The 14,666-nt window shown below is 35.0% G+C and overlaps 1 protein-coding gene across 3 annotated transcripts in view; it reads left to right on the forward strand.

The window, feature by feature from the left end:
• The window catches only part of LOC136030026 (fasciculation and elongation protein zeta-2-like), an 87,872-nt gene that overhangs the window by 37,153 nt on the left and 36,053 nt on the right, over positions 1–14,666 (forward strand). The window lies entirely within an intron of this gene.

Below are 14,666 nucleotides of genomic sequence, written 5' to 3' on the forward strand. Positions count from 1 at the left end.
GGTTTTGAAATCGATTTATTCATTTATGTTAGTAAGTGTCATCTTTGTTTGACATGATTTTTGTTTTAGTTTCTGTTTGTTTTGGGTTTCATTTTTGCTTGAATGCTCGTTTTTGGTCTTTTTAACTGTGAGTTAATAGAGGACTTCACTTCTGCTCCCCTTGGGTTTAATATGACTCCATTTTTCTTTAAAAAAGTTCTTTTTTGGAAGGTATTTTAAAATTAATTTCCGTTCGTTTGTTACTGCTAAAATTTAATTATTTGTTAACATACTGAATATTCCTCCAGTTTTTCATTTTTTTTGACAGTTTTTCACAATTTACATATATACTCAATATTGTTTAAATTTTGTTAAATTTGAAATCAAGGTTCGGAAAGATTCTTCAACTAACATTTCAGAGAATTTACCAGTCAGAATGGTAAAAATATTACATATGAATGAAAATAGGATTGGAGAATGAATATATATATATATATATATATATATATATATATATATATATATATATATATATATATATATATATATATGTGTGTGTATCTATATATATAAAAATAAGTTGTTTGTTTGTGTGTCTGTTGACTGACGTCATGTTTGTGTGTCGAATGACGTCATTATAAAGATTGAGCATTATGCCGTCATGAAGTTGTTTGTCGACTCACGTCATGTTTGTCGACTGACGAAATTACAGACCGGGACAACGGGACACAAATAACGACCGGGACACAGGGAATATAAATGACGACAAACTCAAAGAGAAATTATAGACTGGGACACACGGACACAAATGACAACCGGGACACAGGAATACAACTACAACGGGGACGCCGAGGGGAACAGGGGGGATATATAAATGACGACGGGGACACAGGGAATGTTCGATTAGCAATCACCATCAACAAAGCTCATTTGAGCAACAAAGCCCATCAAGCAATCATTTGAATAATGAGGTATAAATCTGAATACGGATTGTTTTTCCCATGGACATATGTTGCATGTTCAAGAGACGGTAAACCTGACAATCTATTTATATGCACCGAAAATGGGACAGCGAAGAATGTTGTATATTCGCAAGTTTTACGTAGTTAAAAACATATATATATATATATATATATATATATATATATATATATATATATATATATTCACAGGTGGGACACAGGGACACAACTACAATGGCGCGTAACGATTTAAGCGCGCGGGGGGCTTGGGGGGACACGAAGCGCCCCCACCAACTAGGTGTTGGGGTGGCGCGAAGAGCCACCCCAACAGCTAGTATATATATATATATATATATATATATATATATATATATATATATATATATATATATATATATATATATATATATATATATATATATATATATATATATATATAACATCTCGGGTTTGTGAAAACTAGTGAAGGGTGTTAATTTGAAAAGTTGTTTTGTGGAAAGAAGGGTATTAGGTTAAGCTGGGACGATGGGGATTATAAACTAAATGAAAAGACGGTACATCACCCGGGTTGTCAATACGGCGTACCTGGAATATATCAGGGCCGCCTAAGTGCATTAAATTATGATTTTCAGAGAATGTTGAGGAGGGGGATCGAACTAGATCAAAAATGGCGTATCTCCAATAGCAGGAGACAGTGGCACTATGAACCCTATCACTGAAGTTCAAATAATTATTTAATAGGACTCGTTTTTCTACAACCGAATATACCAACATAAATATCATCATGCTGGCTTTGTTTGAGTAATTAAAAAAAAAGTTTCTTTGAACTGAAAATAAGGAGCAACATTAAAACTTAAAACAAACAGAAGCTGCTCTGTATATGAGAGGATTCCCCCTCTTCAATCTCTCGCTCTTCATGCTAAAGTCTTTTAATGCTTTTAATAAAGCCTCTTATTCGAATTAAGAGGCCCTTACGTTTCAGGCGTCGTTCTTAAAGAATTGGGACTAAAAGTTAAACTTTAGTGTAAAGAGCACGGTACTGATGAGGGGGCAATCCCTCTCATATACAGAACAATTTCTGTTCGTTTTAAATTTTAATGTTGCTCGTTATTTTCAGCTGAAAAAAAACTTGTTTTTTTTTTTAAGTTTAATTCCTGATCGTACTTGAACTAATGTCGATAAATCTGGATCCCTCTCCCTCTTAAATTCCCTCCCCCTATGAAAAATTTTTCTGTGGGTGATACCTTCCATGTTAAATACCCTCCCCCTGGAAAATTCCGCCAGACAATTCCATCATTAATGAAAATGCCTTGCGGACGATTCCACGTGAAAAATTCTCCTTAGCATTATTTCATTTGAAAAAGACCTTAATTCTGATAGTTGTTCGATTCATAGGAAAATCCATTGTTTGTGGAAAGTTTTCCGGACCCCCCCCCCCCTCGTAAAGTATCTCCTGCGGAAAATTTCCAATGCAGAATTTCTCCCACGGAAAATCTTTCCGATGGAAAAAACCTCCCGGCGAATACAACCCCGCTGTAAATTTTTTCTGTACAATTCCCCGGAATATATCCACATGTATTGGGTCGGCAAACAGAAAATAAGACAAATAAAAATATTTCGTTATGGGATTCTGGCAAATTCCCCCAGGATAAATTTCCTCGGCAACTGCACTCCCCGGAAAATTCTCCCCTATGGAAAATACCCCCATCAGAAAATCCTTCCCTCGAAAAATGTCTGTATACTTCCCAATTACAAATACAACACGTAAACATTGAGCAAACTCTATAACTTACTGCCCTTTCCCCATGGACTGTAGGGGGTCATGTTGTCCCCAAAGATATAATTGCTGGACCTTTTTACTATCCTGAACAAAATGGCAAACGGGGTGGGAAGGGGGCTTGTTACCCTCCAATCTTTTTGGTCAATTGAACGGGCACTAGAACTTTTAATTGTGTTGCGAGAGCAACACTTTGATTTTGTCGTGTTTTTTTTTTTTTTTTTTTTTTTTTTTTGTTCCTAGCACCCCGATTTCAGCTTATTCCTAGAAAGTGGTAAGGGTCTAAAATCTGTGGTTTTTACGGAAAGTGTGGACCTTAGGCCGGATTGATGAATATGACTTTGTATTTTGGGAAGCTTCGTAGAGCTCTTGCCTGGGGCCAAAAGGGATGGTTTTGCTTGTCTTTGAGCCAGAGCCTATAGTGTGTGAAGTAAAGAGGAGTTTTATAGCCTATGTCAGAGAGGACTATCTGAAGTTATGCAGCCAAGCTTTCGTTTCATCAAACCATGTTTCTGCTTTCGAGTGGAAAGCTCCGTTCTAGCAGGGAGGCACCAGTTTCAAATTGAAGATAGACTAAAATCTATAAGTGACAGTTACCCTGCCCTACAGCCAATATATCTTCTTTGAGTGATAAATAGAAAAATTTAGAGAAGCAAAAAAGCGGCATTTTCCCACGGGTCCGAAAGTGCTGCCATCTATTGTTTCTACCCATTTCTGTTCATGATTTCAGCTGAGTTTTTTCATTCGGTTTTTCGCACTTGGGATTGCGGTAGATGAAATGGTATCAGATGTGCCTCTTAAACTTTAAAAGTTCTCTCATTGCTAAAGAAATTAGAGTTTATCCTTTGCTCCTTTCTAAGTGGTGACGTTATAAACTTGGCCTATGGCAAAAAGTCAACTATTAAACTAAGACAGATAGATTTTTTTTCGACGGCAATCGATAGCTTTTGATGAGCTGATCAAAGTGTATGTCATCCATTTTTTTGTACAAAAATTCCTTCATGAGATATACCAGTTTGAAAGTTTAAAGGGGTTGACAACTTCAGTAGTAAGGTACACACTGAAACCAAAAATAGGCCGATACCAATTGTGAGACATATAGGGGAGTTGTAAGCAACAGTCGGCTGTTAGCTCATAATCATCCTCGGCAATGAGGGGTTCGCAACTCTTACTAGTTGGTGTACCTATTTTTTGTTTCCGTTGTATTTGATGGTAAGACCAATTTGGTTCCAGTGGTAGGACATGTAGGGGACTTGTAAGTAATAATCGGCTGTAAGGCTACAATCATCTTTAGTAATGAGGAGTTTGCAACTTTTGGGAGTTGGTGTACCTAGTATGTATTTTAGCATCCTTACAGATTAACAACTTCAGCGTTTAGTCGCATCGAGGAAACAAAACCAAAGTGTTGCTCTCGCAACACTTTACTCGGCGAAGCCGAGCAAAGGTTGCCGCAACACCTCACGTTGCCCATGCAACGTAGATCTAGTTACCGTGTGAGTAATACCTCTCTCAATATTTTTAAACCATTGGTTCAGTGCGATCACCCCGGGAAAAAAAAACAAAGAAAAAACGCACCCGTGATTTTTCTTCTGGCAAAAATGCAAAATTCCACATTTTTACACGTGGGAGCTTGAAACCTCTACAGTATGATTCTTTGATACGCTGAATCTGACGGTGCAATTTTCCTAGATTTCTTGACTCTATGGGGGTGTTTCCCTTTTTTCGAAAATCTAGTATAGTTTTTCAGGCTCGTAGCAATCGATGTGTAACATTAAACTTAATGAATCTAAACTATACACACACACACACACACACACACATATATATATATATATATATATATATATATATATATATATATATATATATATATATATATATATATATATATATATATATATATATATATATATATATATATATATATATATATATATATATATATATATATATATATATATATATATATATATATATATATATATATATATATATATATAATAATATATATATATATATATATATATATATATATATATATATATATATATATATATATATATATATATATATATAGAATCAATATAAAAAATCCGATTCTTTTGATGTGTCTATTAATATCAAAATTCTGTTTTTACAGTTTTGGTTACTATTAAACCGCGTCGTTCCTTTCTTACAGTTAATTACCACGAATTGTTTGTACATGATAAACATCTCGTGTCAAATTTCTGTTTGGAGCAATCCTCTGTCGAAAACCGGTGTCGATCATATCGACACCTGATTATATCGGGTTGTTAAAATCAGAAATAGAAGAGCAGATAACTGAGTATTCGTTTGGTGCATATGTTTCAATGTTCAAATATGTTCATATAATTCAATAATATGTTCAAATAATGTTCATATGTTCAATGTTCAAATATGTTTCATATGTTCAAATATGTTTCATATGTTCAAATATGTTTCATATGTTTCAAATATATATAAAAATCGGGCATGCAATGGGAACTTGGCTAATATATAATTACTGACCTAGCATAACTTTTGAGCAATTGCAACTACATGATGCAAGATTGGGACATGTTTAGTTAAAATAAGCTGTCTTGCTTGTCGTATAGTGCTACCAGTAAACGTTGGAGGGCCTTTGTTTATTTGTAGCAGACTTCGTCAAATGTTGAAGAGCTTCATTATGATCTTGAGGTGATTAAAGGTCTTATTAAATATTCATATCTATTCTTAGTGACAAAAGTGAAGTTAAAGAGACTAAATTTTAAAGAACGAAAGAACTACTGCAGTTTCTCATTCTGTAGATATTAACTTAGATTGCTGATGCGTATAAAAAAAAAAAAAAAAAAAAAAGCTAATCTCTGACAATGTCTCGAACTTCTAGACTCGTTAAAATTTTACTAGCGTTCGAAATAGCTGCGAAGTTGTCACTAGAAATTTGGAAGCTGAAGACACTGCAAAATATTTTATGAGATAAATGGTGTCTTAAGTTTTGTTTTGCTTAATATTTATATTCCATCGTGCTAGAAAAAAAACATATCTCACACTTTTCTTGGAAGTGAGTTTGCAATTAAGAAAGACTCCTCAAGTAGATCTTCATCAGTTTATGTTTTCAAACAGTTCTTCATAACAACCTGTAAGTAAGGAGCTACCCGATCAAATCTATATGAATTTTGATACCAATAGATATATCAAAAGAATCGAATTTTTACGCTAATTTCAAATAAATAAGTTTCATTAAGCTTAGGTTTTTATTTTAATACCATCGAAGACATAGAAAAGAGTCAGAAAAATAACTTTAGGGATAATGTACATTTTTTTACATAAAGCGTGAAACCTATAAAATAGGACTTGCACTTAGTTTATGGTTAGATTTTAAGTTATTCATTCCCGCTTGGATGCTTGAGAATAACTATGAAACTCAGGAAATAATAAATATACCAAAGAAATTAAGCTAAAATGAACTGACTGGATTTAAAGCTATGCAATTCATACAGTGTAGCTTTTTCATTTATGACTAACAGCAAATGAACTGCTTTTGTACTTTGTGATGTATTGCCTGAGAGAACCATTACCATAATAATAATAATAAAAAAAATGCTTTTCCCGTCATTTGTGTATTCAAATTGGTAAAATTCTAAGTTATTGGCTTTTTGCTGTCTTGGAAAGTAGTTGTGTTGAGAAAGAGGTTAAGGAATAAATACAGAGCCAAAATAATGCCCCGTGAAAGCATTATCGACCTCTTATAACTATGGGTGTAGGCAGTATATGGGCGTGGGCAGCCAATTCTGTGATGGGCGGGGTGTCTTAAAAATGCTTCCCAAGGTCCCTTGAATATAGGTCTTTAGAAACTAGTCATTCTATGCGTCGATAAAACTCGACCTTTACCATTTTCCGTCTTCTACTTTTCCCGCAAGACTGTAATATAACGCACCCACTATCCTACTTCCAATTTCTAGAAAACAGAATTACCATCAAAGAGATTTAACACAAATCACATTACGGTTAGGTAACAGCCCCTTATTCTAAGAATTTGACTCAAGAGTTTAAAGTTGGGCAATATTAAACATCAAAATTAGTATAGGGGAGACATGCCTACGATCAGCATGACCCAATGTTTAGCCAAAGCAAATAATGTCAATATAAAAACCTATGGAGGCTTCTGGTGGATTATAAATGTTGTGACAGATGACAGCGTATGTTTTCAAAATGTCTGGCCTTGGTTAATATCAGATTGAATCACGTTTTATGGTGATAAAATGTGGACTAATTTTTACGTGAAGGCGTACGCCTAATTATGAATTCTAGGAAAGCTATAAACTCATGCTGTATTCTCTTATTATTAGCCTGTCTTTTGGCAGCTTCTGAGAAGTGGCATCTTCACTGGTTTGCTGTTAGCATTTTTTCATCCCGCAGGATGGTAAATTCCCACGTTTGGCCACAACACCCTGGGTAGGTTCGGCATACGGTACCAAGGTGTTTGAAAGTGGACTATGCTTTTAAAAGCTTTTTAAACCATCATGATCTGCTCAGTAATACTTCTGGCTGGAAAACTGCCTCTCATTTTTTGCTTTACTTGTACCATTTAGTCTAACCCTCGAAACAGTCACCTGTACTTCTGAAAATAGACGTCCAGATCATCCAATGCACCATTGAATTGCTTGATTTAGCTAACAATAATGGCGTTGTACTTTTAACTGTCTTTACCCACACTACTCACAAACTACAGCCTCTAGAGAAGATAGTCATGAAGCCCTTAAGGCCTACTATAACCAAAAAGCTGCTAGTTTCAGGACTGCCCATAACTGTAAAACTATATCAGTTATAACATTGCTGAGATGCTGGGGAAAGCTCATCCAAAGGCTTTCCCTCTTGAGGATATAATCAGTGGATTCAGATCAAGTTGGTTCTACCCCATGAAAAGAGATGTCTTAAAGGATTTTGAGTTCCTCTCGTCATATGTCTCAGACAAAATGCCTACAACATCTGGTGAAGCACTTACAAGGGAAGTTTCTATGCTCAACGTATGTCCTGTGTGACATTTGGACTCCTTCTCTAACATAGACCTCGAAACTGATACAGCACAGGTTCTGTCTCTAAATGAGAAGCAAGGGTCATCAAATGATTCATTAAAAGAGAACGTCCATGTAAAACTATTTCCAAAAGGCTCAACAGGAAAAAAAAATATTAAAAAGTCAGAAGTACTCACTGACATCCCTGTGAAAGAACGCATTGCTGCTTAGATGAACGCTGTATCTGCCAATAAAGCCCTAGTCCTGGAAAGGAAGAAAGTCAGAGCAGTAAAAAGGCTAAGAAGCAAAAGGCATGTTTCTCATAACAAGAGTTGCAGTCGGAGTGATGATTCTGACGTAGATGAGCCTGTATGCAACAGCTCTTGAGACTGCAGTATGGACGTTGAAGACAAGCCCCTTACCGGCAACAACTAATTTGACACCGAGAAAGTCAAGGCTGCTGACTACATTTTGGTAGAGCTGAAGAGAAAGAGAAAAAATCCTGTTCATCACATCATCATTATCGAAAAAAGTAGCAACTGAAGAGCTTAAGGTCCACTTTCCGAAGGAGACTAGAATAAGAGACTTTGTGTTAACTGACGAGATGGATAGTGTCTTAAAGACAGAAGTTGAAAAGAAGCTGCAACCACTGGCAGGTGGAACATGAAGATTAGCGGAATAGCTTACCTTTGGTGTTGTTCAGTCAATTTATAATTTGAAATTAATACACTTCATTTTTTTTAACCTAACTGGAATTGATTTGCAGTTTCTTATACTAACCGTAACCTTTAATAATTTTATAGCCAAAAACGAATTTTAAAGTTTCCCTGGCCACTTTTCTCTTTCTTTTGCCAGTTGGCCAAACGCAAGCCAGAGACGTCCGAACCAGTACCAGGGTGGCCCAGGTTTAGCACTTTTGACCACTTGCATAGAGAGGCTTCCAGTTGGAAAAGTTGTGGGGTGTTTCTAATTGTCTTCTTCAAGATTGGTATTGAATGAGTTACCTTTGCTTTGGCATACTCAGCAATTTCTTGTCGCTTGAATCAATTCCTGAAAAATTAAAAAAGTTAAAAACTGCTGATCTTGGGCAAGTCTTCTATCTATATATCAGATCAAAAATCAATGCTGACTATCGAAACTGAAATATCGATATGGAAAACGATATTTGGAACTTTTTGTTTATTTCTAGCTTTTTCAACCATCTACCAGTGAACATCCAGCAGAAATTCCTACATACGAAGGGGAGGGCAGCTGCCCTCCCCTTCCTCCCTTCTCTACGCCCATTCTTATAACTACTCCATCCTTGTTTCTAAGGTTTTGTAAAGCGTGCAATTACAGGTTGTGACTACTCCTGTCTTAACTTTGGAAAAAGTATATTTTTCCTAAATTTTGGTTTTAGTCTACTTTTTTCTTGGCTCTAGGTCTGAAAAAAAAGTTGCTAGGATTCGACTAGAATCGTAGGCCTAATCAATTTTTTCTAACTTATTTAAGATGAATTTTTCCAGATTTTTACAAACCTTTTAATCCGGATTTAGCAAAGTATAAGGCCCAAAACATTTTCCTTAGGCCTCATTTATACTGCAGATCTAATTCCAAAAGTTCCACTTTTATAACATAAAGTTTGTACATGTTTGTCAAAGTTCAGTGACCTATGGAAGGAGAAGGGGAAGATATTTCGTGAGATTTTTCTGGGGTATAATTTACGTTCTCGAACCATTCCTTAAAGTTCCATTTACCTAGTTCAGCTGCTTTTCAAGATAGAAAAAAGGTCATCATCTAGAATTTTACCCTTAAATGCCGATATTTAAATCTAATAAAAATCGTTCACGGCAGGTAATATCACTTTACGATTTTGCATATAGCCTATACGGGTCACTTCCTCTTAATAAAGGTTAGTAAAAAACGAACAAAAATCATTGCTTTACAGCCTATATGTAACATGTATCTACAAAACTACTGGAAATAAACTGATTGGTGATATTTTCCGATGTTTTTAGGATTATCCAAAATAAACGCTGGTACTTATGTATTATACCGCCAACACTCAAGAACTGAATTTAGGTTAATACTAATGAAAAATACCTAAACATAATGAAAATATGATACTTCAGAAACTAATTTGGGCTCTATATTTGCACATTAGGGTGGGGCAGGGGTAACTTAAACCCCATCCTCCTAATGTGCAAATATATAGCCCAAATTATATAATTCCAATGTACTCTGTGACCCGTTACTTGTTTTCCACTGAGCGCAAGCTAATTGTTTAATGCAAAAAGATAAAACTGGTTTATTATCGAGTTTTGTACAGCGCAAATTTGAGTGTTGGCGGTATATTACATAAGTACCTTAACGCTTTACTGAAAACATAAAACTCACATATAAGAAACAAGAATGCTTTGTTTTTTAATCGTAAAAAATATCTTAAAGTTTTTATGTTTCTATTGTACAAAAAATCCAATGCTGTTTTGTACTTTCTGTTAAGCGCTATAGCCTAATTAGGTTTGAATATGATTAGGTTTATTCGCACTAGTTTCAAAGATACATGTTGCATATTTTCTCATTTTTCGTAAAAAAAAGTATGTATATAAAAGCTATATGATAAACTTGGATATTAGTAATTGTAGTAGCTTGAGAGCACTGTATATATTTTTATACACTTATATAATTTATATACAATGCTCGAGGGAAACAAGAGTGAACAAAACAAAATTCGCTTTTATGTGCTGCTGAAGATCGGGGTTAATTTAAATTGAATGTCCGTTTAACGGTTATATCAGCTCAAGGTCCGGCTCCCTCAAGGTGGTTTAAAGCACCATTCCCTTTCCCACCATTGCTCCCACCGACACTCTTTCATAACAGGTGATCACCAATTTAAAAAAAAACTTATTATTCTTAATAAACGGCCTTTGTGTTTCAGGAGTCTTTCTTAAGGAATTTGACAAAAAGTCAAAACTTTAGCGTAAAGAGCAAGGTCTTGAGGAGAGGGGAAACTCCTTTCATACACGTAATATTTGTTTTTTCAATTTTTTTTTAATCAAAACGTTTTAAGTTTTGATGTTGTTCCTTACTTTTAGTTGAAGAAACTTTTATAATTTCATTTCTGATCCTTTCTAATAACACCGAGAATTCCGGCTCCCCCCTCCATGAAAAATTCCTTCGCCCACGGAAAAATTCCACTATTGAAAGTTGTTTTCACGTAAAAATGCCCTCCTCCCTTTCAGGGAAATTCTCCCAAAACAATTTTATTGTAGCTGAAATTTCCACCCAAGAAATTTCTTGCGGGTAATCTGGGGTGAAAAATTTTTCTTAGCGCACTGTCATTTGAAAAGACTTTAATTTCTGATTGTTTTTAAAATCATGTCGGTAATCCCCTTTTCGGTGGAAAAGTTTCCCAGCAAAGAGCAAAAGGGTGTTTTCCAGCAAAGGTGTTTTAGTGGGGGGAGGGGGGTACAAAAGAAACTTTTGTTTCTTTTGAAAAAAAAGAAAAAAACGCACCAAAAATGTGAAATTGATATCTACTCCCTGACGATTTCTGGGAAAATTTGTGGTCTACGCTGTTATTATGAAAGTGAAGAGTAACACTAAACCCCAAGATGAACAGAATCTATTCCGTACAGGAGGAGGACTGTCCCTTCCTCATCCACACCTCCACCTGAAGGTTGCTGAAACTTTGGAGTGCGCTCATTGGATCAGAAATTGAGAGTTCTAGTCCTTTGCGTGGGGGAGGAATTTTCCGGGGGGATCCACGAAGAGCTATAATTCGGGGGGGGGGGGATATTTTCCAGGTGAGTTAACGCCGGCCAACAAAAAAGGACAAGCAAAGAAAAGAAAACTGACAATTTTTTATTAAAAAATGCGCGTCAAAGAAGGCATGTTCAATGCCGGTAAAAACCAAAAAAGAACAGAAACGTCTAATAACAAGAAAAAAGCGATTGTGACTAATCAAGCGAGGAAGAAAAGATGAAAATTAGAATTGTTAGTCATGAAATCTGAGAGTAAATAAAATCTAATCTGTATTAGGCTGGACTCTTATTCCTCGGATTTGGTTGGAATAGTTTAAAGACATTTGGTTTGCTTTTTTGTGAGGGAGGGGGGGGGGGTCATTTTTTTTTATTTTCGTTTAAAAATGTTGCTTCTTGTTTTCTTATCTCTTCTTGCATTATTCTTGTAGTTCCATTCTTCTGGTCTCGTATTACTTTTATTTATATTCTTTTGTTGTATTAATATAAATAAATAAAGAAATCTTAAAACAAGTACAGCTTAAATCGAATATGCAAGTGAAACTTAAAACGAACACAAATATTTTAATATCATAGCATAAATGGAACCCCAAACGAACAGAGACTGTATAAACAATCATAGCAAACAAACATACAACATGTACTAATATAAACGAATAAATAAACCTTGAAACGAATAAAGCTTTAATTAAATATGCGAATCAAGATTGAAACGAACAAAAATCCATTCAAAGAAGAGTTTGGGTACTACCTCCTTCCCTAACAGTAAAAGTCTAAAACCTACTCGCCATTGGCGTTTTACTGAAAACGGTGCTTTATTACAAACATTTTCTTACGTACATATTACAGCATTGAAAATAAAAAACGAAATTATTGTAGAATCAAATTTTGAACTAATGGACTTTTCAGCAGTTGATATCATTGTATATCAAATATTCAGTTTAACCTTATTTCTTCCCAAGACCGTTCACGACAAATTTAGTTTCACTACAAACAAGAATTTAGCTACTGTCTCCTTTCCTAACTTTAAAAATCTAAAGCCTACTGCGTCATAGGCGCTTCACTGAAAGCGAATTATATTACAAATATTCTCTTTTCCAGTTATTACAGCATTGAAATGAAAATACATGTTACACTATTCAAATTTTACTTGTTCAATTTTATTTATTATAAAATAATTTTGTTTTTTCAATTTTATTTATTCAATCAGAATTAAACCTTTAGGCTCCTTATAGTATATTAAACGTTAAATGCTTATTAAATGCGTTCAATACCTTGTGACAATTAAATGTTTCTCCTTGTAATAAAAATATTACATTCAGATGCCTACTGGCACAGACATTTTAGCCCACTACGCCACTGCGCGTGTGGGCGGTTCTTACAGACAACAAGCTGGACGTAAATGATGAAATCAGGTCCCAATCCAGGTTTTTCGCCTGTTGGTAAAATATGTTCTGACTGTAACTGATAACTATGAATCATTCTATTTTCTTCTCTATTCTTTTGCCTGAGTTCTTCTTGTATTGCTTTTTTATATATATTTCAAATCTGCCACATTTGGTTTTGATTAGCTGCGGGTGGTAGCGGTTCTTCTATCGCGGTCTTTATAGCACAGCAGGGGGCTATTGATTCATGGGTGGTATTTGAGAATCGAAGAAAATGTGTTTATTAAAAGGGGACAACATTTCAGGGAATTCAAGATTGAATTGCTGAGCTAAATTGTTTAGGGGCATATTACCGTGGACAGGTACCCACATCTTGGGTAGGGGTGAAACCAGCATTTGCATGGTCTATTCAAATATCTACAGAAGTGCAAAATTCTACACAAGAAGGCAGACAAACCAAAAAACTGCAACATGTCGCAATATATTGGAAAATGACACTTGCGGGAAAAATAGATTTTTCTATCATTAGTCTCCACTGTAAAATTAACCGTCAATTGTCAATAGGTCAGATAACTCGATAAAGTTTGTTCTTTGCTATTACTCGACAACAGGGTTCCTTAGAACCGTTATTTCAATTCTCAAAAGCTCACTTAATCATTTTTGGAATTCTTGCACGTCACACAACGTGTTATAGCAAGGTCATGTTGAGTAAAACTACCAACTTTGGTGTTGCTCATTATAATGTGTAGATTTCAGTCAGAGGTATTCTTATTGCTGATACGTATTTTTTAAGGAGGGAGTTAGCAAACTTGTCAAAATGAGAAAAAATGGAAAAATTATTTGAAAAGAAAAATATACAGTATTTGCGTGTTAAAGCTCCTATGTTTATAGAAGCAAAGTAGAACCTGTTTCTCTGACGCTCATTGCTAATGAAATATCCCAAAATATTATGCAAATATAATAGTTTATTAACAAATCATGGAAACTACAGAAGAAACTTATAGAATGTAGGCCGCCCAGAACGGATTGATGTCATTAAGAATCGCTTGTCATTAAGAAACAACCCCTTATCCTGAAAAAATCTAATTGCTTCTTCTTCAGACTTCGGCAAAATTCGAATTTTCATTTTAACATCCATAATCAAACATTAATCATAATCAAACTCTAAGATTGTGGCAAATCGAGAACATTATAGGAAAAGAGCGCTAACTCGGCTTTAATCAAATTTTTGTGGTCATTCTGTACTCTTCTGTACTTGTATTCAGCCACTTCTGTTGACCGGTGGTCTACAACGTATTCGTATAAATTATTACCGGCACTGCAAATTTCTTTTATATCTGCCTCGTGCTTACCTGAATACACAACTGGTTAAAAATTATTTTGCGACAGATACTACTGGTGTTTTCGAAAAATTATGTGCCAAGCTAGCTATTGAAGCGCCTTATAAGCTAGGGTGTTTTCATCGCCTTATCTGTCTTTTTTCTGTATGTGATTAACTTTGTTTCTTGTTTTTCTTTTGCTGTTTTTCCTTCGTATTTACTCCACTTAATCTCTGTTTTGTAAAGTGGGCGATAAATAAATTATCATTATTATTACTGTTCTCTATCAACACAGATCGCAATCGCAAACTAAATAAATTTCATTCAATACAGATCACAAACTCAATGAAAACAGCTCCTATATACATAGGGGCTATAACAAACAAGTAAACAATAAGCTATGGGAATATATAGTGAAATCATTAAGTCACTGTGTGAATCTAGGAGAACAAAGGGGTGGTTCTGGAGAGGCCGGAAGAATAGGCCCCT

The sequence above is a fragment of the Artemia franciscana genome, chromosome 8 (genome assembly GCF_032884065.1).
Source record: "Artemia franciscana chromosome 8, ASM3288406v1, whole genome shotgun sequence".
In the NCBI taxonomy this organism is placed as follows: Eukaryota; Metazoa; Arthropoda; class Branchiopoda; order Anostraca; family Artemiidae; genus Artemia; species Artemia franciscana.